Source organism: Phyllobates terribilis, unplaced genomic scaffold (assembly GCF_046119375.1).
Source record: "Phyllobates terribilis strain yellow unplaced genomic scaffold, ASM4611937v1 Scaffold_382__1_contigs__length_1840546, whole genome shotgun sequence".
NCBI lineage: Eukaryota > Metazoa > Chordata > Amphibia > Anura > Dendrobatidae > Phyllobates > Phyllobates terribilis.
Window position 1 is genome coordinate 1,547,712 of NW_027363142.1, and position 26,764 is coordinate 1,574,475.

Consider the following 26,764-nt stretch of genomic DNA (forward strand, 5'->3'; position numbering starts at 1 on the left):
GATGACATCGTGATCTATAGCCAGGATTGGGGAAGCCATCTGAGCAAAGTCCAGGCGATACTTGATTCTTTAAAGAAGGCAGGGTTTTCTATAAACCTGAAGAAATGTGCCATGGGCATTGAAGAAACCAAATACTTGGGTTATGTCGTAGGGAGAGGTGAAATAAAGCCCCAAATAAAGTCGACGTGATCAAGAGTTGGCCACAACCCCTCTCAGGGAAACAGGTCAAAGCGTTCCTAGGCATCGTGGGCTATTACCGCCGGTTCATCCCTAACTTCGTCATGATAGCGGCCCCTTTGACAGACCTCCTTACAGGGACAAAGTCGGTTATGGCTAAGTAATCTCCAGAAGCTGAGACTGCCTTCGCGGAACTGAAGGTAGCTCTGTGTAAACAGACAGTTATGGTGGCACCGGATTTCTCAAATAAGTTTGTGGTCCAGACAGACATGTCAGATGTCGGGCTGGGTGCTGTCCTATCACAAGAAGTGAACGGGGAAGAGCATCCCATAATGTATTTAAGTCAGAATGTGACATCCTGTGGGAAGAATTACTCCATTGTGGAAAAGGCCATCAAGTGGGTGTTGGACACTTCAAGATACTACCTCTTAGGCAGGAAGTTCAGGCTAGTGTCAGACCATGCCCCACTAAGGTGGATGAGGGACAAGAAGGGGAACGATGCCGGAGTGACCAGATGGTCCCTAGCCCTTCAGGATTTTAGCTTCCATGCAGAGCATAGGCCCGGGAAACTGCATGGCAATGCTGATGCACTGTCGAGGGTCCACTGCTTGATAGCGTGTCGGGGTGGCGACGCTGCACCGTATGCCCCCTCTACTCCAGACTCATACACAGGTATATAGACTATTCTATACCCGCCTATATTGGTTTATTATTATGGAATAGTTTATACGTTAGGAGCTATTTCCATCATTGCCCTCTCTTGCGTCCTGTGGTTCTTTTGCACAATATTTATTTACACCCTGATAGAGGTAGTACATATGTTTTCCCCATATCTAATACATATAGTCTGTATTGATATACACCTGGTTTCTTATTGTTTTATTTATATGTGTATTATATATATATATATATATATGTATATACACATATACATAATGGGTATGGAAAGTATTCAGACCCCTTGTGATCCTCATTGAGATGGTTCTACTCCTTCATTGGAGTCCAGCTGTGTTTAATTAAACTGATAGGACTTGATTTGGAAAGGCACACACCTGTCTGTATAAGACCTCACAGCTCACAATGCATGTCAGACCAAATGAAAACCATGAGCTCAAAGAAACTGCCCAAGGAGCTCAGAGACAGAATTGTGGCAAGGCACAGATCTGGCCAAGGTTACAAAATAATTTCTGCATTACTCAAGGTTCTTAAGAGCACAGTGGCCTCCATAATCCTTAAATGGAAGAAGTTCGGGACCACCAGAAGTCTTCCTAGACCTGGCCATTCAGTCAAACAGTGCAATCGTGGGAGAATATCCATGGTGAGAGAGGTAAAGAAGAACCCCAAAATCACTGTGACTAAGCTCCAGAGATGCAGTAGGGAGATGGGAGAAAGTTCCACAAGGTCAACTATCACTGCAGCCCTCCACCAGTCAGGCCTTTATGGCAGAGTGGCCCGACGGAATCCTCTCCTCAGTGCAAGACAAATGAAAGTCCGCATAGAGTTTGCTCAAAAACACATGAAGGACTCCCAAACTATGAGAAATAAGATTCTCTGGTCTGATGAGATGAAGATAGATCTTTTTGATGATAATTCTAAGCGGTATGTGTGGAGAAAACCAGGCACTGCTCATCACCTACCCAATACAATCCCAACAGTGAAACATGGTGGTGGCAGCATCATGCTATGGGGGTGTTTTTCAGCTGCAGGGACATGACGACTGGTTGCAATTGAAGGAAACATGAATGCGGCCAAGTACAGAGATTTCCTGAGTGAAAACCTCTTCCAGAGTGCTCTGGACCTCAGACTTGGCCGAAGGTTCACCTTCGAACAAGACAATGACCCTAAGCACACAGCTATAATGACAAAGGAGTGGCCTCACAACAACTCTGTGACCATTCTTGACTGGTCCAGCCAGAGCCCTGACCTAAACCTAATTGAGCATCTCTGGAGAGACCTGAAAATGGCTGTCCACCAACGTTCACCATCCAACCTGTCGGAACTGGACAGGAACTGCAACGAAGAATGGCAGAGGATCCCCAAATCCAGGTGTGAAAAACTTGTTGCTTCATACCCAAGAAGACTCATGGCTGTACTAATTCAAAAGTGTGCTTCTACTCAATACCGAGCAAGGGGGCTGAATATTTATGACCATGTGATATTTCAGTTTTTCTTTTTTAATAAATTTGCAAAAATTTCTAGATTTCTGTTTTTTTTCCAGTCAAGATAGGATGCAAAGTGTACTTTAATGAGAATAAAATGAACTTTTTAGAATTTATCAAATGGCTGCAATGAAACAAAGAGTGAAAAATTTAAAGGGGTCTGAATACTTTCTGTACCCACTGTATGTATATATATGTATTCTGGTGGTAATGGTATATATTCCATTGATTTGTACTGTACATTTGCATGTGGGAAACACATGTTGTTCAGCGCTTTCTCCTGGTTGCTTTGTTCCCACCCCTATTCGTATTTTAGCTTGATCCATTAAAATTTGTTATATTTTAGCATAGTCTGGTCTTCTTTTTGGTTCTATATGAGTGGTTTTCTGTGTTTTAGTTACCGATTGGTCTATACAGTCCTTTTTAAACATGCACCCTGACTAGGTAGTGTATGTATGTATGTATGTGTATATATATATATATATATATATATGTTTATATATATAATATATATACATACAGTACAGACCAAAAGTTTGGACACACCTTCTCATTTAAAGATTTTTCTGTATTTTCATGACTATGAAAATTGTACATTCACACTGAAGGCATCAAAACTATGAATTAACACATGTGGAATTATATACTTAACAAAAAAGTCTGAAACAACTGAAAATATGTCTTATATTCTAGGTTCTTCAAAGTAGCCACCTTTTGCTTTGATGACTGCTTTGCACACTCTTGGCATTCTCTTGATGAGCTTCAAGTGGTAGTCACCGGAAATGGTCTTCCAACAATCTTGAAGAAGTTCCCAGAGATGCTTAGCACTTGTTGGCCCTTTTGCCTTCACTCTGCGGTCCAGCTCACCCCAAACCATCTCGATTGGGTTCAGGTCTGGTGACTGTGGAGGCCAGGTCATCTCGCGTAGCACCCCATCACTCTCCTTCTTGGTCAAATAGCCCTTACACAGCCTGGAGGTGTGTTTGGGGTCATTGTCCTATTGAAAAATAAATGATGGTCCAACTAAACACAAATCGGATGGAATAGCATGCCGCTGCAAGATGCTGTGGTAGCCATGCTGGTTCAGTATGCCTTCAATTTTGAATAAATCCCCAACAGTGTCACCAGCAAAGCACCCCCACACCATCACACCTCCTCCTCCATGCTTCATCGTGGGAACCAGGCATGTAGAGTCCATCCGTTCACCTTTTCTGAGTCGCACAAAGACACGGTGGTTGGAACCAAAGATCTCAAATTTGGACTCATCAGACCAAAGCACAGATTTCCACTAGTCTAATGTCCATTCCTTCTGTTCTTTAGCCCAAACAAGTCTCTTCTGCTTGTTGCCTGTCCTTAGCAGTGGTTTCCTAGCAGCTATTTTACCATGAAGGCCTGCTGCCCAAAGTCTCCTCTTAACAGTTGTTGTAGAGATGTGTCTGCTGCTAGAACTCTGTGTGGCATTGAACTGGTCTCTGCTGTTAACCTGCGATTTCTGAGGCTGGTGACTCGGATAAACTTATCCTCAGAAGCAGAGGTGACTCTTGATCTTCCTTTCCTGGGGCGGTCCTCATGTGAGACAGTTTCTTTATAGCGCTTGATGGTTTTTGCAACTGCACTTGGGGACACTTTCAAAGTTTTCCCAGTTTTTCAGACTGACTGACCTTCATTTCTTAAAGTAATGATGGCCACTCATTTTTCTTTACTTAGCTGCTTTTTTCTTGCCATAATACAAATTCTAACAGTCTGTTCAGTAGGACTATATCAGCTGTGTATCCACCAGACTTCTGCACAACACAACTGATGGTCCCAACCCCATTTATAAGGCAAGAAATGCCACTTATTAAACCTGACAGGGCACACCTGTGAAGTGAAAACCATTTCCGGTGACTACCACTTGAAGCTCATCAAGAGAATGCCAAGAGTGTGCAAAGCAGTCATCAAAGCAAAAGATGGCTACTTTGAAGAACCTAGAATATAAGACATATTTTCAGTTGTTTCCCACTTTTTTGTTAAGTATATAATTCCACATGTGTTAATTAATAGTTTTGATGCCTTCAGTGTGAATGTACAATTTTCATAGTCATGAAAATACAGAAAAATCTTTAAATGAGAAGGTGTGTCCAAACTTTTGGTCTGTACTGTACATGCATGCATACATACATACATACATACATACATACACACACACAGTGCTATACTTAATACATTTCCTTCTCAGAACTGATTATTCCTTTTCTAATCTTCATGTGTATCGTGATTTTCGAATTTTGAGTTTTTTTGCTTATTGATAGCCAAGCCCGCCAGCTTTGGGCAGAGGAGGGTATGTAAGATGGCCACCGGACAGGTCCTCGAGGTTGTTAGCTTCGGTGATGTAAACCCAGAAAAGCATGCTCCAGCACATATAGTACTGAAAGGGTTAATAGGTCGTATGAGGGCCGCTTTTACGAGCAGTCATAAGAGATTGGTGGGAATGGCTGCTCACATATCCCCACCCCGGGGGCGTGGTTTGGTAAATAAAATGGAGACCAATTGTCTCATTCTGTGTCTGGAGATATGTGGATCTCCAGGATGCTGGTCTGTGCTAAACACCTAAGGATTGGAAACTGACCTGAGCGGTCGAACCCGCAACATTGTATGGACATTTTACTTTGTATTTCCACTTTGTGCCGGAAAAGGGTGTTTTTGTTTTGCTACCTGAGCAGTTTATGCTGTCTGAATAAACTAGCCTGGATTTCAATGAAAATGCTTCCTGTGCCTACCTCAGCTGCAGCCGAGTGAGTACCAAACCGTACAATAGCTATACAATATTAGTGTCTGCTATACAAGGAGTAATGCTGCATTCAGGAGAAATTGCGTAATAAATTGTGCAGTCTAAAAATTAGGGCTGAAGTAACATTTTAGCTGAATGGAATTTGACTAAATGGAATTATTAATTTTTTTTTCTTATATTTTCATTAATGCAAAGCACCTCAAGGAATAGCAAACTTCTTGTATGCTTTGAAACCTCCATTCTTTAAATTGGGGTGTTTTTTAGGGGGTTACAATAAAAGGCTCTTCAAAGTCACTTCAAAAGTGAATAGGTCCATAAAAATGCAGTTTATTTTAAATTTCCTTGGAAATATGAAAAATTGCTGCTAAAATTGTAACCCCTTCATGACCTTTGACATACCTATACGTCCTGATCGGGAAGGGATTCCCAACCACTGACATACAGTAACATCATGACGATTGTGCGGGGCCCAGGGGCTGTGCCCTCACCATCATCGTCGGGAGCTTGGCTTAAGTGATAGCAGAGCCTCAGCTGTCACTGTCAGGAGCATTGCCCTCACCATTCCCAGCTTTTTAACCCCTTAAATGTCGATATCAATAGAAATAACAGCATTTAGAAGGCTTGAGGAGGGAGAGGGCTCCCTCTCCTACGTGATCTGCATCGGGTGCCATCATACACTGGGAGATCCACTGAGGTGCCATAACAGCCTGAGGACCGCATTTTACAAAGTACACCTCTCAGTGAACTCATCTACGGGTGCAATGATCATATTAACACCATGGGTGTGTCACAGAATTTTATACCATTGGGCAGTGAAGAAAAAATAATTACATTTTTATCTCAAATATTTTGTTTTAGCCCCAGATTTTACGTTTTAAATGGGGTTAATGGATAAAACTGGCCCCTAAAATGTGGCCCACAATTTCTGCTGAATGTGGCAATACCTCATATGTGGCTGTACAGTACTGCTTAGCCACACGGCGACACTCGGGAAGGACGGAGCGCTATTTGACTGCTGGAGTATAGGTTTTCCTAGAATAGTTTGCGGACTCCATATACAGAGACCCTAAATGCTAAAAGAGCAGAATACCCCCCCTCAAGTGACCCCATTTTGTAAGTTATACCCCTGCCAAACATGTGGATGGTAAATCTGATGTAGGCACACACTGGAGCTCTGGAGGGCGGGGGTGGGAGGGTAGCATTAAAATTTCGGAGCACAGAATTTGCTATATTTCTTTTGGGGGCGAGGAGTTATTTCACTTTTCCAGTGCCCTTGTGCTACCAGTAACGTGGAAGCACCCTATATTTACATTGACAGATGAAACCAGGGGAGGAGTCCTGAGGAGATAATTTGCATACTCCCACTGCATTTTGGGATAAGTGAAGAGTCTCCACGAGCTCAAAGAACACTGGATTTTGGCCGTTGGAGCTGAAAGGAGGACATCGATAAACCGAATTTTGGAGCATTTTTCACTGTTTTCATAACACATTAACAATAAGAACATGGAAGAGTCCAGGAGCCATTTGGTGAGCTGCATATCCTGATACATGTTCACATACTTGCCAGGGAAAAGCCAAACTTCACATGCCAGAAATGCAAGCTTGTGTCCCTGTTGGAGGAAAAGTTGTGAAATCTAGAAGAGAGGTTAACTACCTTGAAAATCATTAAGGAAGGTGAAGAGTTCTTAGAGGAGAATTATCTCTTCATGATACAGGAAGAGAAGAAATTCGAACTGCACCTGATGAAACAGAGGAATGGAAGCATGTGACCCAGAGAAGCAGGAGTATCGAGAGGCAGTCAGCACCCATACTGCTCAGGAACCAGTACCAGGCTCTCACACAGGAGAACCATGAAGAAATACAGCAAGATAAGACTTTGCCCACAATGAATAACCTTGTAAGCCCTCAGAATCCTCCTGGATAGAGAAAGAAAATGTTGTGAAGGAAAAACGGAGAGTGGTGGTCATGGGGGATTCCCTGTTGAGAGGAACAGAGGCCGCTATCTGCAGACCAGACATAACCTCAAGAGAAATGTGCTGTTTTCCAGGAGCAAAAATTAAAGATGTGTCTGACAGGATATCAAGACTTTTCAGACCTACAGATCACTACCCATTCCTGCTAATACATGTGGGGACAAATGACCCTGCAAGAAAGGACCTGGAAACCATCTGCAGTGACTTTGAAGACTTAGGCAAGAAAGTGAAAGAATTGGGAGCGCAGGTGGTCTTCTCATCCATCCTCCCAGTGGATGGCCATGGAACAATGAGGTGGAATAAGATTCTACAGGTGAACAACTGGCTACGTCGATGGTGCTGTCAACAAGGATTTGGATTTCTGGATCACGGAATGAATTATCTATATGATGGACTACTTGCTAGAGATGGGGTGCCCCTTACGAAGACTGGAATACATGTATTTGGAAGTCGCCTTGCTACACTCATCAGGAGAGCTTTAAACTAGAACAATGTGGGAAGGGAAGCAAAAGGCCAGAAAAAGCCATACAGCTGACAAATACTATTGAGATCTCTGCTATTGGAAGCGGAAAGGAAGAACAAAGACAAAAAAATCTAAGTAATAAAAATATGGGAGGAAGAGAAACCAATCACAAACTAAAATGTTTTTATACAAATGCACAAAGCATGGGCAACAAACAAGGAGAATTGGAACTACTAACGCAGGAAAAGAAATATGATGTCACTGAAACTTGGTGGGACGATACACATGATTGGAATACAAGGCTAAAAGGATACAACTTATTTGTAAGAAGCAGACTTGATAAACAAGGAGGAGGTGTCGCATTGTATGTTAGAAAAGCGTATATCTGCAGAGAGATTGAAGCAGAGACTGGGAGTTCTGTGGAAAGTGTTTGGGTAAGAATACAAGGAGAGAACAACGGAAAGGACACCATTGTAGGCATTTACTACAGGCCACCTGGGCAAGCTGAAGATATGGATGAACACTTTATGTATCAAATGACCAAGTTCTCCAAAAAATATGACGTAGTGGTCATGGGAGATTTCAACTATCCAGACATTTGTTGGGAATCTCTCTCAAGTAAAACTAACAGGTCAAGCAAATTCTTATCCTCTCTTGCTGACAACTTTATCTTCCAAAAGGTAGGGGAGAAAACAAGGGGATCTGCTACTTTGGATCTAATCCTTATAAACAGGGAGGAAATGGTTGAGGAGATAAAAGTGTCTGGGACCCTAGGAGGCAGCGATCATGCTATTATAGAATTTTGGATAACTAGAGGAGGAAGACATGTGAAGACTCAAACTTCAAGGTTAGATTTTAAATAGGCAGATTTTAAGAGACTCAGAAAGAGAATAGGAGGGATCCAATGGCTGGATGTCCTTAAGGACAAAAATGTCCAGGAAGGATGGGAAATTTTTAAAAATGAGATTCTCAAAGCACAATCGTTAACAATCCCGAAAAGTAGGAAGAATGGGAAGCATTTAAGGAAACCAGGATGGATGAACACAGAACTTAAACACATGCTAAAAAGAAAGAAAGAAATGTTTATCAAATGGAAAGAAGGAGTCATATCTAAAGAAGATTATAATGCAGTCTGCAGATCCTGCAGGGCACGTATCAGGTCAGCTAAAGCTGACAATGAATTAAGGCTTGCAAGAGATGTCAAAAGCAATAAAAAAGGATTTTGGGGGTATGTCAAAAGTAAAAGAAAAGTCAAAGATGCTATAGGATTTTTACAGGATGAAAATGGTGAAATGGTAAGAAAGGATGTTGAGAAGGCCGAACTTTTTAATTCCTATTTTGCATCTGTTTTCTCTCAGAAAGAAAATGGAGCATCAACTGATCTTCACTGTCCTATTAAAGGAATTGAAGAATCCAGGTTATCTGTAAACAGAAAGATTGTGAGGGAATATTTAGCTAACATAAATGAGTTCAAGTCTCCAGGTCCAGATGAATTAAACCCCAGAGTACTGAAGGAGATCGTAGAAGAAATTTTAGAACCACTCTCCATAATCTTTGAAAATTCTTGGAGAACAGGAGAAGTCCCAGAAGACTGGAGAAGAGCAAATGTTGTTCCTATCTTCAAAAAGGGGAAGAAAGTGGACCCAGGGAACTATAGGCCGGTGAGTCTGACTGCTATACCAGGAAAGATTTTTGAACAAATTATTAAACAACATGTATGTAAGTACCTGGATAAGAATGAAGTGATTAACCAGAGTCAGCATGGGTTTGTAACTAACAAATCATGTCAGACTAACTTAATTTCCTTCTATGACAGAATCACTGACTGGGTGGATCAGGGAAATTGTTAAGGGGACGGTTGCAAACAACTTTTATTAAATAATGGAAAGCAACCTTACACGGGGTCCGCGATGCAGCCTGGTGGACTGCGGCCAAACACCTTCCGGGTGAGAAGGTAAAACAACCAACTTAAATAACAATCCCTTCCGTGTTACTGCACACCGGAACAGGATTAGGGATTCGCACTATCTCCGTTAACAGCACGAGAGATGTGCGATAAATAATATATCTGTAGCCCTGTTAACTGCACAGGGACTACACAGCAGACGCTAGGATGCGTGTGTGACTCACGTCGGCGAATACGTGCTCCCAGCCGGCGTGCTACCGCACTGAGCAGTATCTCTCCACGTGGCTTACAGGCGGTGCCGGGAATAGGGTGTCTGCAGACTGCTCGGGGTGTATGGCGACCCCTTTGTCGGAGCCAGACTGTCAGATAAAGCTACCTGCCTATTTCATCTAAGCCTGCCTATTTCATCTAAGCCTGCCTATTTCCACTAAACCTGCCTGCCAGAAACTAAAGCACACGTGGAGCCCAAAAGACCAAGCGTCCACACAACACCATCACAGGTCAATGATCAGAGCGCGCCGCCATGTTTGTGAGGGGGCTATTTAAAGATTAAGCCCTGCCCACCGTCACACTATTGGTGACGTCACCCGCAACCAATCAGGCGGCGCCAGGTCACCGGATCAGCTGACTCCCAAACCACCAATCACGGTCCACCATGTCACGGGCATGTTCAGTGCAGAGAATCCTGGACTTAAGCTTTAGCAGCCCTGTTTCCCTCCGCAACCTATCCTTCATGTTGCTAGGAACAAAGACCAAAGAGACAACCTGTACATCTCGTGCACCAGCTAGGCGTTGGGACTGATGATGATGCTGAGCAGCATCAGCCCTGGCTGGACTGGAATGGGAGACTACAGAATCCACTGATGGTTCTGAACCCATTTCAAATCCAGCAAACACCTGACGCCTAACAGAAATGCCATAGATATAGTATATCTTGACTTCAGCAAAGTATTTGACAAAGTATCTCACACCATCCTTATTGAAAAAATGACCAAGTATTGAAAGGACAAGGCAACTGTTAGGTGGATTCATAACTGGCTTAGTGATCGGACTCAACGGGTGGTTGTAAATGGCTTCACATCCAGCTGGATGAATGTCTGAAGTGGGGTACCACAGGGCTCTGTCCTGGGACCTGTATTGTTCAACATCTTTATCAATGATGGGGCTGTATGGCGGCTTGTTTCTTGTGGGACAAGATGACGTTTTCAGCGGTACTAATTTTATTTATATTTGTTTTTTTTATCGTGTTTCATTCCCCTTTTTTTCCCAGTGGCATGGTGATAAAGCATCGTTAGCCTCGTTTTTTTAAGTTTTTTTTGTGCGGCGTTCACTGAAGGGGTTAACTAGTGTGACACTTTTATAGGTCGGGTTGTTCCAGACTCGGCAATACCAAATATGTGTACTTTTTTTTATTTTATTTATTTATTTATTTTTTACATAAAAATGTGTATTTATTAGTGAATATTTTTTTTAAATTATTATTATTAATTTAATTTTTTTACATATTTTTACACATTTTTTGCCATTTATTCTTTACTTTTTACTTAGTCCCTTTATGGGACTTTCACTTGTTTCTCTTTGATCACAGGTATAATGTATTGCAATGTACTAGATTGCAGTGCATTCATTATACCTTTAGTGAAAGCTCCTGAGCCCATGCTGTGAGCATGGTTTCAGCAGCTTTCCGTAGCTTGGTGACCCGGGGGTCGTCATGACGACCCCTGGTCACCATGGCAATGATTGGGCCCCACGACATCGCAGGGCCACCGATCTGTCAGGGGGTTAACAGCCAGGGGTGGTGCTGACACGGCTACTAGCTGTTTAGTGCCGGAGCTCAGCCACTGGCGGTGCTGAACTCCGGCACTGATCGGGCTGGAGACGCTGATATTTCAGCATCTTCTGCACGATCATGCTGAGATCGGTCAGTCAGATTGACTGACCGATCGCAGCGATCTAGGTGTGCGGACCGACCATATGGCTCCCTGCACCCCATCTTGTGCTGCTCAGCTGTCACAGATAGCTGTCCGCACTTATCTGTCACTGCGTGTTTACACGCTGTGACAGTTTAAAGCCATAACGGACACTGCACGGCAAGGAGCATTAACTTACACCTGCTCATGCCGTGCAGTGTCCGTCATTGGGCGTTATGGGGTTAATACCGCTGTCAAGTGTGATGGTGACATGTAACAGACTTTAACATAATGGCCATCAGTTCTAATGAACATGGGGCCACCGTGCAGTATGAATGCACATTGACGAAGGGTTACCTTGACTGCCGGATGACCACTTTAAAAAAATATATATATGGCTCTCAGAATATGGTGACAAAAGCCAAATTGTTTTTGTAAATGTTTTTATTTTATTTTTAATTAGTAAATCATGAATAGAAATATATAGATTTGGGATCCCGTAACCATACTGACCCATAGAGCAAAGGTAACAGATCACCACCTGATTACCACAAAGTAAGCGGCGCTAGTACAAAACCTTGAAAAAGAAAATGTGGAATTACAGTTTTTTTCCTCACCGTTTCCACTTATTTCATAGAATAAGTTGTGTTCTGCAAAAAAACAAGCCCTCTTGCGGCTATGTCGAAATATTAGAAAGGTTATGGTTCTTGTTACAAGGAGAGGAAAAAGTAAGTTACAATATCCTGGGGAAAAGCTCTGTGTCTGCCTCCTGAAAACCTCCAGCTCAGGGTTTGTTACCCGACCGACGACATGTTTAACAGATTCCTTTGACTAAACCACCCTTCACATGTCCATATAATACCGGTACTGGAAAAATGGTACCGGTGTCATAAGTATTTTGGATCAGTGTGTCATCCGTGTGCCATCAGTGTTCCATCCGTGTGCAATTCATTTTTTTTCCACCATGACTTAAATATCAATTCCAAAGCTTCTCCTATACTTTGCAGTGTTAAACATGTACAGCACACGGTTGTCACAAGGATGTTTCACACGGAGCCAGAAATGTGTATTGGCCCTTGTAATCCATGCGGACGGGTCTCATGCAAAGATCTCCATAGATTATGATAGGTATGTGTGCATACGTGTCTTCAATGCATGTGAAAGCGAATGCCACACGTGCTGAAAACATGTACATGTGAAGGAAGCTTTACACACTGTGTGAACAAGTATGAAAAGTCACCTCTTAATCATTGAATTAAGGTTTTCTCTTTTGGTTCATTGCCATGGGTATAAAATCCAGCATCTAAGCATGTAGTCTGCCTGTGCGAACAGTTGTGATAAAATGGCTTGTTCTAAAGAGCTCCCTGAATTCAGCATCTTGCTGTCATATGTTGTCACAAGTCAGTTCATGAAAGTTCAAATAAGACATGGCTGGGTGAGTTTGGTGTGGAAGAACATGACTGACCCTTCAAGAGACCTAACCTCAACTCCATCAGATAGATACCTTTTGGATTAACCAGAGATTACAAGCCAGGTCCCCTTGTCCAACATCAGTGTCTGACCTGATAACTGCTCTTCTGGAAGAATGGACAACAAATTGCACAGAAATATCCCCAATTTTTTTTTTTAGAGTGGAAGCTTTATTAGCTGCAAAGGGAGATCAACTCCATGTTAATGACCCTGGATTTAAAAAGGAATGTCATAAAATTTCCTCCAGGAGTAATGTGTATGTGTCCCAATAATTTTATCCCTACAGTGTGTAATAGGTTCTGCTTCTTCCATGGTGAGAGGTGGAGACTGCTTCTCTGATGATGTGTAAATCTGGAGGTGAATGAGAATCATAATCAGTTTTGTTATATATTTTAGGAAGGACGTCCAGAATAAGAGGCAGAAAGCGTCCAATTATTGAGGACGACAGTGAGGAGGAGGTGCAGCCAACGTAAGCACTAAATACGACTATCATTCGTTACATTGTATTGTAAGGCTATGTTCACATGTCTGGTAGTTATACCTGTTTTTGGATTTGTTAGGGGCGATAAAAAATGAAAAGATACAATGCAAAAATAGTTCATTCAAATAAGGACGGGAATGTCTTAAATTGTTTTCTTTTTTACTGCAATCTGTTTTTTAGCAGGATCATGTGCCGATTTGCCATGAGCGTTACCCGTTGGCCATCGCTCATAGCAGATGATCATTTTAACCATGTGTAGCACAAGTGATCGGATGAAAGCACCTTCAATTCTTCTAAGGAAACTATTAAGGCCAGAAAAAAGTAAAAAAAAAATGTTTGTTTTTTTTAAAAAATATAAACGTTCAAATCACCCCCCTTTTGCCCCATTCAAAAAAAATGAATAATAAAACTAAAATATACATATATTGCTGCATTCTGAATCGCCCGATCTATCAAGATATAAAAAGAATTAATCCAAATGGTAAACTGTGTAACGAGAAAAAAAAACAAAACACCAGAATTAAGTTATTTTGGTCGCTGCAACATCGCAATAAAACGTAATGACAAGCAATTAAAACATTATATCTACCTAAAAATATTATCAATAAAACCTTCAGCTCAGCGTGCGAAAAATAAGCCCTCACCCAGCCCCAGATCCTGAAAAAGGGAGACGCTACGGGTCTCGGAATATGGCGCCATTATAATTTTTTTTACAAACTTTAGAATTTATTTCACCACTTTAAAAAAAATAACCTATTCATGTTTGGTATCTGCAAACTCATAATGACCTGGAGAATCATAATTGCAGGTCAGTTTTAGCATTTAGTGAACATGGTAAAAAAAAACAACAACCAAGAGACAAGTGTAGAATTATACTTTTTTTGCAATTTTGACGCACTTTTGAATTTTTTCCTTTTTCTCCAGTACACGACATTGTAAAACCAATGATGTCGTTCAAAATTACAATTCGTCCCAGAAAAAATAAACCATCACAGGGACATATTAAAAAATAAAAAAGTTATGCCTCTGGGAAAAAGGGGAGCGAAAAACGGAAAATCCCAAGGTCGTGAAAGGGTTAAAGGACAGAAATCCTCAACTATAGTGATTGAACAGTACCACCACATACCACCATAGCATTACTGAATCTCTCTATACCATGTGTGGTTAATACCGTAACTAATACTGCCATATAGTTACTAAATTATACTTTTATAACATGATTTTAGAACCACCATACTGTAACTGAAAAACAGCATCATATTGTGACTTTATCACTTGGGGTCTGAGCTGTTTTGATGCCCAGCGATCAAAGAGTTATTTAATTCTAAATGCCCTCAGACTCATGAGATAGAAGTTGGCTAAACCCGGTGATTTTGGCTTGAATCGGTTAGCTTCCTAACGTCTGTGGGGACAGGCCTGATTCTAGCTTTTTTTTTTGGTGCCCAAGGCGAAAATTCAAGTGGCACCCCTCCCAGCAGTTCATGGTATACCTGCAGTGAATAAACACAATCCCATCATTGTTTTTTAGGTTTTGCTTTTAAGATATTCATTATGTGGTAAAAGTGACGTGTGAACATGATTCTCCAGGTCTTTGTGATTACAGTAATCCCTAACTTTCAGAGATTCTTATTTTTGTTAAAAAAAAACAACATTTAGCTTGTGATGCTTTTTTAAGGACCTGTTAGAACAATAAAAATATATCTATGAAGCTATGTGAGGGCTGTTTTTTGCACAGTAAGTTGAAATATTTATTGCTATCAATTCAGGGTGCATACATTTGGATGGCTTTTTGCTGTAAGAGGTGTGGTGACAAAAAAAAGTAGTTCTTCTATTTTTTTTTCTCTTTACTGCATATGTTAGTTCTTTTTATATTTTGATAGATCAGACTTTTAAGGATGTGGACATACCAAATTTTCTTTAATTGTTTAATTTGTGTTTAATGAGGGAAGACCGCACCAGATCCATGATCATTAAATGAATACATCACCAGAACATTCCATCAGTACATGAATGGCACCAGCATCCTCATTAGTACTTAGATACAGCACCAAAACAACCATTAATACACTAATTCATTATTAGAACCATAATCGGTAATTGAATATAGCACTGGGACCATCATTATTAATTGAATACATCGCCAGAACCACCAACTGCACATGAATACAGTGAAGAGCAAAAGAGTATCAATCTTTTGAACTTTTGACTTTCAGGCTCCATATCTCACCATCCACTACTTATTTTATTGTGAGACTACCCTCATTTTATAGACAATCATCTTGTCTATCTCATATATAAACTTGAGTTGCAACTATTTGGCATATGATTAATTATGCAGATTCTTGTCATGTCACTGCACTGTTACTGTTTTGCTCCTAAAAATCTAAGTACAATTTTTTATTATTTTATTAGTATTTTGTAAATCCACCTTTGGCTTTCAACACTGCCTGAATCCTTCTGGGCATGCTCTCGATCAGATTCAAACATGTCTTGACCGACATCTAATTCCGGGTCTCTTTTACATGTTCCCAGTTGGTGCATGCTCTTCGACTCGCTTGGATATGTATATAGTTTTTTATTCTATTCTACCCACAAGTGTTAAATTGGATTAAGGTCTGAGGTCTGTGGGGGCCAATCCAGCACTTCGACTTCATTGTCATTGAACCATTTATTTGCCAATCTCAACATATGCTTTGGGTCGTTGTCCTGCTGGAACACTATGTTGTCCTTTTCATACCGATGGTACTCGAGTGTACAAAGTAATTAGTCTTGTAGGATACTCACATATAGCTCAGCATTGAGACCACCATCGATTCTGGTAAAGTATCCAACGCCTTTAGCTGTGAAACAACCCCATATCATCAGACTTCCTTCACCGAACTTGACAGTTCCTTCAATTTCTCCATCCTTTAGCCCCATTTTCCTTTGTTTCTTCCAGACCCATTTTCACCCATCATAGCCTAGTCTATTGACTTTTGTCCCATAGCTGCAAACCACCCGTTTCCTATCTTCTACAGTTCACTTTTCATACCTTTTTGCAAACTTGTGTCGACGCTTCTTATGATGATATTGAAGTCGATGCTTCTTCATCTTTTTTTGAGCCACCATTCAAGACTCGTGTAACATGCGTTACACGGTGCTTGCATAGACATCTGTGATCTCACAATTACGAAACTTACAAGTCACTCCAGCCCGTGATATTGGAAGCAGACTTTGCATCCGTAAGTATGGCAAAAGAGGTGACGGGGAATGCATGATTGGAGCAGTAGGCTGGTACTCAAAAGGAGTTGGATATGCTGGAGACCTTGAAATGGTCTGGGAAGAAGCGCTCCCTGAAGGACGATACATTGCATACCGCATAGACTGCTCTTATCTAGGAGAGGCATCTGAGGTATCAGTGAGGAAGTGGTGGGTGCTGCCTTACATGGTAATTGTAGGGTCTTGTGATGGTGTAGGTGTCTATCTGCCCTTTTTGACACCCACCTGGTTAGGTAAAATGCAATATCCAAGTAGTTGTTGGTGAATTAAGACCCATGAGAACAATGAACATTTCTTCACTCCACATTTGCAAGTACAACTCCCTCTACCTTGATGGTTTTATCATTTAAAATAGTATTTTTCTTTTCACTTTGACTCTTAACACAGACCTTGATTTGTATGTTTCTACAGAAAGAAATTCACAAGAAATGAGGAAACCCCTCCGTCGTCTTTTGTGGCTTTTGAAAGCGACGTTTTGTGAGTAATTTTGACAACATATAATAAGTATAAGTTAAACTTCACTTAAAAGCTATGTTCACACATGTTGTGTTTTTTTAGCATTTTTTGCTGCAGATTTTTATGCAAATTTTCAGCTGTGTTTTGCAGTACCAGCAAAGTCTATGAGAAACCAGAATTCTCTGTTCACACATCATGCTTTTTTGTTGTTGTGTATTTTGTGCCTTGGTTGGGTTTTTGGAAAATAGAGCATGTCACTTTCAGCATTTTTGTCAGTGTTTTTTCACCCATGGGAAATAATGGGTAGTTGTAAAGGGAAGTGTCTCAGGTTGTACATGTATATACGTATCTGCATGCTAGCCATGCTTGCAGATAAGTATACATGTATATATTGGCCCCACATCTCCCCATGTGTTTCAGTCTGTTTGCTGCTGGAGGAGGTTTCAATAGAATGTCCAGCCATGTGCTAAATCAGGTTTTGCGAGTATGGTTGGACATGAACAAAGATCTTAGCCAGTGGGCAGGGAATAATACATCATTTCCTGTGACATGAAGCTGGACACTGGCTGGACTTAAAAACCCAGAATGCACATGTGCTAAGGCCCCTTAGACTCTTGAGGATGGACATAACAACACATGGCTGAGTATCTCTCTTCCCCTGTAACTTCTTTACTTACTAGCCCTACATACCCTGTACTAACCCTCCTAGATATTGATAGATATATATAGGCAAAGTTGGTATAGTTGGGTGGGCCGATATTGCATGAGTGATTAGCAAACGTGGGTGGAAAATATATTAGGTAATTGGAAATTGTGAATCCGTTTTGTGTACTGTGTTAGTGTGATACCTAGTAGTATATTAACTGTAGACTTTTGTGTAATAAATACCTTTTATTAGCACACGGTTTTGTCTCAGTTGGTATATAGTATAAGGCACAGATAACGTTAGTGGAAATTAATTATTAATAGTCAAGTTTGATGTTAATAGTTAATATCAGACCTCAGTAGAGGTGTAGGAGAGTGCCCCCATTAATTACTGATATTTTGGAGGAAAATCACATCCTTATACAATGGTGAAAAAAATGCTGAAAAAATGCACCAAAATTTGCAGCAGCGTTTTTGATGGTGAAATAGAATGGGGTTTTTTTTTTAACAGAACTTTATGTACATGCATAAATAGAGACAGGACAATGAAAAAAATCGCTGAAAAAACTCACAAAAAATGCATCAAAAAACGCAGCAAAACGTTTTTGACGCAGCTGATTTCCTGCCAGAGATTGTGTTTTGATGCAGTTTTCTGAAGCTGAAAAACACAACATGTGTGAACACAGCCAAAGTAAAACTTAAAGGGGTTTACCTGCAAAGTTCATTTTAATCAATAGATCTTGATAATAATAAATTCCACAATTAGATGTGTTTAAATAAAATGTTCCTGTGCTGAGATAATCTTATAAATGGGCCCCTGCTGTGTAGTGTGTAATGGCTTTGTCTGACGGTACAGGGACATGGACAGATAATTCCACAGCTCCTGGGAAGGGGGAGACGCAAAAGAGTCTACAGACATTACAGGACTGGATCACAAAAAATTCTTTCTTTGAGGTAAAACATTTTTTAAAACCAGGCAGGGAAATGTTTTATCTCACATTCATTTTCAAGGAAAACGAACGAGTGCAATCCGATAAAAAATTGGATTCTACTTTGACCAATATTAATCTATGAGTTACCGCTCATCTGTGATTTTTTTCACAGCTGAAATCGGACTTAGAAAAAAAATCGCAAGTCAATGGGTGCGAGAAAAAAAAATCACACGGCTCTCGGACCTTGCGAGTGCCGTTCAATTTTTAAATACCCAGAATCAGTTAATTTATTTGAAAGAAACACACAGACTCCTTTAATAAATCTAAATTTAACTAATAACATAACACCCATTCCATTGAAGCCGATGTCAATTGAAATAAAATAACAAAGCATCATCATCCTCACCTGTCCCTGACGTGAATAAAATCATCCATTTGTTGCACGACAGGTCTAGGTCTGCTACATCAAGATGGCAGGCTGTATTGTCGCAAGATACGACTATACAGTCTGCCATCCTGCAGAGACAATTAGCTGTGCAAGCTTGCGCACCTCAGTGTGCTGGCAGAAAGGTCATCGGAGTCCTTATCCAATGAACTCTGTTCACCTCACTAACATTAACGCATGTGCGGTGAGAACTTTCCCACAGTACTGCAGTAAAAAAAGAACACACTTTGTAACGTGTGTTTTCACAGCGCAAATGCACCCAAAGACACATGCATATCATAAATAAATAAAAAAAAATGATGTGGGTTCCCCCCTTCTTTTTATAACCAGCCTTTGTAAAGAACAGAGGTGTGCTCTTGTATTAACAAGATAGGAAGGTCCATAGATATTGGCCCTTTCCCAGCCTAAAAATAAAAGCCTGCAGTTACCCCAGAATTGGCGCATCAATGAGATGCGCCAACTCAGGCTCTTTGCTGGCTTTTCCTGATTGCGTTGGTGCAGTGGCAATTGGGGTAGTAGTTTTATCAGGTTGATGTCAGCTTTGTAATGTAATGATTGACAAAAGTCTGGGATGGGCTGAAATGTTTTGTATGTGGACCTCCATTAAAAAGAACTTTTAATCAACCACGTGAGTGACGGGATTCATCATTTTAAGCCTTGTAATGTCAGCTGGCATCAAAACCAAGGGTTAGTAATGGAGTGGTGTGTATCAGACATCCCCATTACTAACCCAGTAATAAAAAAAAACAAAAACACACACACACACAGGAAAACATAGTTTATTTTAAAGAACACTCCCCCACACCTCGTTCACCTATTTATTAAAAAGCAAAAAAAAAAACATGAAGATCCAACGTAATCCAGCCAATCAGAAGAAGTCCAAAAATGGGAACCTGAAAGACATAAAAGGAAAGTTAAATAAATAAAAGGAAGAAACTCTCGCTCATTCGCCAATTTATTTTTAAATTACAATCTCTGCACCTGCGACGTGACCCATTGGGGTTCCCACGACATCTAACGATTCTGTACAGCAAGCTATGGAGCGTCGTTTTGAGAACCATGCTTCATAGGTCACTCCCGGTTATGTCTCACAACCGATAACGTCAGTAACTTAGTAATGTCATCGCTCATGAGTAGTGTTGAGTGATACCTTCCGATATCAGGAAATATCGGATCGGATTGGATCGGGCCGATACTCAAAAAGTATCGGATATCGCCGATTCCGATACCGGAAACCAATGCAAGTCAATGGGACACAAATATCGGAATGAAAATAAACCCTTTCTTTCCTTGTAGGTTAATTCTACATGAAGGAAAACAACTAACAATAATGTAGAATGTATTGGGGGAGGTGGTTGCCCAAATCGATGGGAACAGTGCTCACAGTGAAACATGAAAAGCCGGCCATTCAGCAGCGGCATACACTGGTACCCGACAATTTAGAACAGAAAGAATAGAGCTTCACACATAGATTAGATAGATAGAAACATGTCAGTCACATATATAATAAGTACAGTGACAGTGTTGCTTACTGTACTTGTCATTTAGTGTAAAGGATTTATTTAAAAAAATAGTGTTTTCATGCACTGTCTCTTTAAAAAAGCTGGCCGGCAATTCAGCAGCGGTACCCGACAATTTAGAACAGAAAGATAGACCATCACACATAGATTAGATAGATATTATGTATGTGACTGACATGTTTCTAAGTACAGTGATAGTGTTGGTTACTGTACTTGTCATTTAGTGTTAAAATAAAGGATTTATTAAAAAAAAAATTGGCGTGGGGTTCCCCGTAATTTTAGGCTCTAGCGGAGGTTAAGCACATGGCTGGGGCAGATGTTTGAAGTCTGGGAAGGGGGTAATACCCACGGAGCTTCCCAGGCTACTAATATCAGCCCCCAGCTGAATACCTAGCCTTTTCTAGCTATTAAAATGGGGGACCTCCCCAAAAAAATGACGTGGGGTCCCCCCTATGTTAATAACTAGCAAAGGCTAGGCAGACAGCTGGGGGCTGATATTAATAGCCCAGGAAGGGTGCCATGAATATTGGCACCCTCCCAGGCTAGAAACACCAGCCGTCAGCCGCCCCCAGAAATGTCGCATCCATAGGATGCGCCAATTCTGGCACATAGCCTCGCTCTTCCCACTGCCCTGTAGCGGTGGCAGTGGGGTAATAGGGCTGGGGTTGATGTCAGCTTATAATGCCAGCTGACATCAAGCCCAGGTTAGTAATGGAGAGGCGTCTATAATACACCCCCATTGCTAACCCCATAGTCAAAGTTACAAAAAAACACAAACACCCAGAATAAAGTCCTTTAATTGAAATAAACACACAATTCTTTATTGTTCTAAATTAAACCATACTTACCATCACGCCCATTCCAGCTGAAGCCAACGATCTCCTGCAATAAAAGAAAAATAATAAAGCAACATCATCCTTACTTTTCCATGGTTCCCAGGATAGCTCCAGCTCTGCTACATCGAGATGACGGGCTGGACCGCAGCAGAAAGCTGCCATCTAGCCTGTCATCCCGCAGACACTGAGAAGCGCAGGTATGCTTGCGCTCCTCAGTTTCTGGCTGTGACGGCATCCAGATGAGCCGACAATGAACTCAGCTCACCTCATGCACGTCACTGACAGCGTGGGAGAATTCTCCTGCGCATGCGGCGAGCTTGAGAGAATTCTCACGCTAAAGCGCTTAGCGCAGCAGAATTTTCCCACGCTGTCAGTGACGTGCATGAGGTGAGCTGAGTTCATTGGACATAACCTCGGCTCATCTGGATGCCGTCACAGCCAGACACTGCAGAGCGCAAGCATGCGTACTCTTCTCAGTGTCTGCGGGATGACAGGCTGGATGGCAGCTTTCTGCTGCGGTCCAGCCTGTCATCTCGATGTAGCAGAGCTGAAGCTGTCGTGGGAACCATGGAAAGGTAAGGATGATGTTGCTTTATTATTTTTCTTTTATTGCAGGAGATCATTGACTTCAGCTGGAATGGGCGTGATGGTAAGTATGGCTTAATGTAGAACAATAAAGAATTGTGTGTTTATTTCAATTAAAGGACTTTTTTCTGAGTGTTGTGTTTTTTTTAAATACTTTACTAGAAATTCATGGCGGTCATGTCTAATAATGGCGTGACCCCATGAATTTCGGGCTTAGGGCCAGCTGATAATGCCAAGCTGGCCCTAAACCCTTTATTACCCAGTGAGCCACCGCACCAGGGCCCTGGATGAGTTGGGTACAGCGCCAGAAGATGGCGCTTCTATGAACGTGCCATTTTCCGGGGTGACTGTGAACTACAATTTGCTGCGGGGGGGGGGGGGGGGGGGCAGAAAGCTTGGGCCTCCCTGCTCTGCGGATACCAGCCCCCAGCTGCCTAGTTGTACCTGGCTGAACACAAATATAGTGCGAAGCCCCACGTCAATTTTTTTTTAAAATTATTTCGTGAATTTCCTGAAATAATTTTTTAAAAATTGACATGGGGCTTCGCACTATATTTGTGTCCAGCCAGGTACAGCAGGCAGGAAGGGGCAGCCCCCAACCACCAGCTGCCTATTTTTACCTGGCCGGACACAACAATATAGGGAAGCCCTTCTTTTCTTAATTGTTTCATGAATTTCATGAAATAATTAAAAAAAAAATACGTGGGGCTTCGCGCTATTTTTGTGTCCAGCCAGGTACAACTAGGCAGCTGGGGGCTGGAATCTGCAGTGCAGGGAGGCCCAAGCTTTCTGCCCCCCCCCCCCCCCCCCACCCCCGCTGCAAATTGCAGTCCGCAGCCACCCCGGAAAATGGCGCGTTCATAGAAGCGTCATCTTCTGGCGCTGTACCCAACTCATCCAGGGCCCTGGTGCGGTGGCTCACTGGGTAATAAAGGGGTTAGGGCCAGCTTGGTATTATCAGCTGGCCCTAAGCCCGAAATTCATGGGGTCACGCCAATATTAGACATGACCGCCATGAATTTCTAGTAAAGTATTTCAAAAAACACAACACCCAGAATAAAGTCCTTTAATTGAAATAAACACACAATTCTTTATTGTTCTAAATTAAACCATACTTACCATCACGCCCATTCCAGCTGAAGCCAACGATCTCCTGCAATAAAAGTAAAATAATAAAGCAACATCATCCTTACCTTTCCATGGTTCCCAGGACAGCTTCAGCTCTGCTACATTCACATGACAGGCTGGATCGCAGCCGAAAGCTGCCATCCAGCTTGCCATGACGCAGACACTGAGAAGCGCAGGCATGCTTGCGCTCCTCAGTGTCTGGCTGTAACGGCACAAAGATGAGCCGAGGTCATGTCCAATGAACTCAGCTCACCTCATGCACGTCACTGACAGCGTGGGAAAATTCTCCTGCACTCAGCGCTTCAGCGTGAGAATTCTCCCACGCTGCATGAGGTGAGCTGAGTTCATTGGACATGCACGTCACTGACAGCGTGGGAAATTTCTCACTCTGAAGCGCTGAGTACAGTAGAATTTTCCCACGCTGTCAGTGACGTGCATGAGGTGAGCTGAGTTCATTGAACATGAACTCGGCTCATCTGGATGCCGTCACAGCCAGACACTGAGGAGCGCAAGCATGCCTACTCTTCTCAGTGTCTGCTGCATGGCAAGCTGGATGGCAGCTTTCTGCAGCGATCCAGCCTGTCATGTGAATGTAGCAGAGCTGAAGCTGTCGTGGGAACCATGGAAAGGTAAGGATGATGTTGCTTTATTATTTTACTTTTATTGCAGGAGATCGTTGGCTTCAGTCGGAATGGGCGTGATGGTAAGTATGGTTTAATTTAGAACAATAAAGAATTGTGTCTTTATTTCAATTAAAGGACTTTATTCTGGGTGTTTATGTTTTTTTTTTAACTTTGACTATGCTCCATTACTAACCTGGGCTTGATGTCAGCTGGCATTATAAGCTGACATCAACCCCAGCCCTATTACCCCACTGCCACCGCTACAGGGCAGTGGGAAGAGCGAGGCTAAGTGCCAGAATTGGCGCATTCTATTTATGCGCCATTTCTGAGGCGGCTGACGGCTGGTGTTTCTAGCCTGGGAGGGGGCCAATATTCATGGCACCCTTCCTGAGCTATTAATATCAGCCCCCAGCTGTCTGCCTAGCCTTTGCTAGCTATTAAAAAAGGGGGGACCCCACGTCATTTTTTTGGGGGGTCCCCCATTTTAATGAGACATGACCGGGAGTGACCCGTGAAGCGACCTATGAGCCCATTCCAATAAAATGAAGGTAAACTATTTCATCAACTGTTGTGTTCAAACTTTTTATTGGTACTGTACATGAGCATCCCTTTATAGTGAACCCCTTCAGTGCTGTTACTTTTTCTTCTCTTTGTAATTTATTACTCAAGAAGCTGTCCTCTTTTCTCATATATCCTGAAGTTCTAAATCTTGAAGGGGTTGTCCGGTCAAAATGGATAAGTCTGCAGTCACACTGTGTGACTGCAGACTCATGAATCCCCCTAGCACAGGCACTTTGCGCTATGGGGATTTGCCGATATGAGACCCGGGACCGGAGGCTATGTATGGTTTCATGTATGTGTATGTGAATGGTTAAAGTGGATCTGTCTCCAGATTTCACAATCCTTCCTCTTCTGCTACTGGTGACATCTCTCACTGCTAAGTGCAAACAGATGCTGGTACGGAAAGTATTCAGACCCCTTTAAATTTGTCACTCTTTTTTTCATTGTAGCCATTTGGTAAATTCTAAAATGTTCATTTTTTTTCTCATTAAAGTACACTCTGCACCCCATCTTGACTGAAAAAAAAACAGAAATGTAGACATTTTTGCAAATTTATTAAAAAATAATATCTGAAATATCATATGGTCATAAGTATTCAGACCCTTTGCTCAGACACTCATATTTAAGTCACATGCTGTCCATTTCCTTGTGATCCTCCTTGAGATGGTTCTACTCCTTCATTGGAGTCCAACTGCGTTTAATTAAACTGATAGGACTTGATTTGAAAAGGCACACACCTGTCTGTATAAGACCTCACAGCTCACAGTGCATTTCAGACCAAATGAGAATCATGAGCTCAAAGGAACTGCCCAAGGAGCTCAGAGACAGAATTGTGGCAAGACACAGATCTGGCTAAGGTTGCAAATGAATTTCTGCATTACCCAAGGTTCCTAAAAGCAAAGTGGCCTCCATAATCTTTAAATGGAAGAAGTTTGGGACCACCAGAAGTCTTCCTAGACCTGGCCGTCCAGCCAAACAGAGCAATCATGGGAGAAGAGCCTTGGTGAGAAAGGTAAAGAAGAACCCCAAGATCACTGTGGCTGAGCTCCAGAGATGCAGTAGGGAGATGGGAGAAAGTTCCACAAAGTCAACTATCACTGTAGCCCTCCACCAGTTGGGCCTTTATGGCAGAATGGCCCGATGGAAGCCTCTCCTCAGTGCAAGAAATATGAAAGCCTGCATAAAGTTTGCTGAAAAACACATCAAGGACTCCAGACTATGAGAAATAAGATTCTCTGGACCGATGAGATGAAGATAGAACTTTTTGGTGATAATTCTAAGCGGTATGTGTGGAGAAAACCAGGCACTGCTCATCACCTGCCCAATACAATCCCAACAGTGAAACATGGTGGTGGCAGCATCATGCTATGGGGGTCTTTTTCAGCTGCAGGGACATGACGACTGGTTGCAATTGAAGGAAACATGAATGTGGCCAAGTACAGAGATATCCTGGATGAATACCTCTACCAGAGTGCTTTGGACCTCAGACTTGGCCGAAGGTTCACCTTCGAACAAGACAATGACCCTAAGCACACAGCTATAATGACAAAGGCGTGGCTTCAGAACAACTCTGTGACCATTCTTGACTGGTCCAGCCAGAGCTCTGGCCTAAACCCAATTGAGCATCTCTGGAGAGACCTGAAAATGGCTGTCTACTAACGTTCACCATCCAACCTGACAGAACTGGAGAAAGGAAGAATGGCAGAGGATCCCCAAATCCAGGTGTGAAAAAATTGTTGCATCATTCCCAAGAAGACTCATGACTGTACTAGCTCAAAAGAGTGCTTCTACTCAATACCGAGCAAAGGGGCTGAATAGTTATGACCATGTGATATTTCAGTTTTTCTTGTTTAATAAATTTGCAAAAATTTCTACATTTCTGTTTTTTTTTTCAGTCAAGATGGAATGCAGAGTGCACTTTAATGAGAAAAAAATGAACTTTTTAGAATTTACCAAATGGCTGCAATGAAACAAAGAGTGAAAAATTTAAAGGGGTCTGAATACTTTCCGTACCTACTGTATATTGTCCTCTATTTGGTTCTTCCTGAACCTTGGTATTTGGTGATTCTTCCTATGGTCAGAATGCACCTAGGTCTTTCTAGGGTCTCAACTGATGTAATATTACTTTTTCTTTCCTTAAAGGGAACCTGTGACATGAAAGAAGCTATTTTTCTGCATATATGGGGTTAATCTGCAGATTAATAGAGTTCTGAACCTGCCCAGCACTTAGACCCCTACTGTCATGAGGTAATGATCTTTATTCCTCCTTTTAGCATTCTGGTTTCAGTCACGGGCGGCGCCGGCGCGGGTTCAGTCACCGTTCTCTGTATAGAGTGCGGTGGCTGTAACCTCGTCCCCGCCAGTGATTGACAGCCGGCCCTACTGCTGAGCTGCTGTAAGTCAGTGCAGGGGAGTGTTTGCAGCCACTTCTCACTATACACAGAGCGGTGACTGAATCCAATGGAT